General features: G+C 53.9%; 1 protein-coding gene across 1 annotated transcript in view; it reads left to right on the top strand.

Moving 5' to 3' along the window:
• LOC113204738 (serine-rich adhesin for platelets-like) overlaps positions 1–1,133 on the top strand; it is a gene marked incomplete in the record, with an annotated part of 19,813 nt that overhangs the window by 17,343 nt on the left and 1,337 nt on the right.

Below are 1,133 nucleotides of genomic sequence, written 5' to 3'. Positions count from 1 at the left end.
GGGGCGCGGGGGCGGCCCGCTCGAAGCAATCACCCTGTCGCAAATAGCTTCCTTTGCGGGCGGAACGGACGGCATTAACCGTCTCTTTGGGGCCGCTCCATGCTTTTCAGGCCATTTATGGCGTCCGGGGCGAAAATGAGGCAGACACGACCGCGTCGGCACTCGAGCAGCGAGCAGCGATTAGGTGTGCGTGTGTCCCCAGCCGTCTCTCTCGCTCTCTATCGCTCTCTCTTTCTCTACCCAACCAGCCCCGCCCCGCCACGCCCCCGCACAGGCACAGCTCAGTCAGTACATTACCGCGCAATCTTCTTACGCGAATCCCGCGCGCGGCACAAAGCGACGCTTTTCCAATCACACAGCACAAATAAGACCCCCCCCCCTCCACTTCCACCCACAGCCGCCCCTCCCGACCTCACCAGGCCCTCTCGCTTCCTTTTTCTGCCCCCCCCTCTCTCCTCCCTCCTCCTCCCCGCACCTCCCCGCGCCAATTCATCCCCATTCCTTCTCTGTTCCCTTCCCCCTCCTGTTTGTCAACACACTGGCGGGTCCCGGACACAAACATACAAGTGGAAGCGAAGAGCCGAGTGGTTGACCACGCCGTGCTGCTGCTGCTTGCGTTTGGTGGCGCGACCGAGAGGACGGGCGATGGTTTGAGCGTCAAAAATAAATAAATCTCAAAATTACTAGGGTTGGAAATTTCCGAAATTTTTCCGAATTTTTCTCGAAAAATCCCCGAAAATTTCCCGAAAATTACGGAAAACTTCGGGTAATTTTCATTTCTTTCACGGAAGTTTCCCGTTTTTTCCTGAAAATTTCCTAAAATTTTTAAGAAACTTTCCAGGGTTTCCACCCCCCCCCCCCCAAACAAAAATGACAAAAGATCAACAGCAAACTACGCGTATGTCCTTTCCAATTTTTTCAAAAATAATATCGGGTATTTGGGTTTCGGGGAATGACAAAAACGGGAGACCAAAGAAAATATTTGACCGCCTTTTGTATTTTTGCGCTTTTGAGATGACTGTGTGATAGGCATCTTAATCGCAAGGAAGCAGTTATTTCTCGTCCTACTCGCTGAAGCGGGGGGTCTCTGCGCGGCGCGGGGCTAAGCGAGAGGGATCGGGCGGGGCAGGGGC

Source organism: Frankliniella occidentalis, unplaced genomic scaffold (assembly GCF_000697945.3).
Source record: "Frankliniella occidentalis isolate FOCC.00 unplaced genomic scaffold, Focc_3.1 Scaffold7, whole genome shotgun sequence".
Lineage (NCBI taxonomy): Eukaryota > Metazoa > Arthropoda > Insecta > Thysanoptera > Thripidae > Frankliniella > Frankliniella occidentalis.
This window is presented reverse-complemented; position numbering and strand designations above follow the sequence as displayed.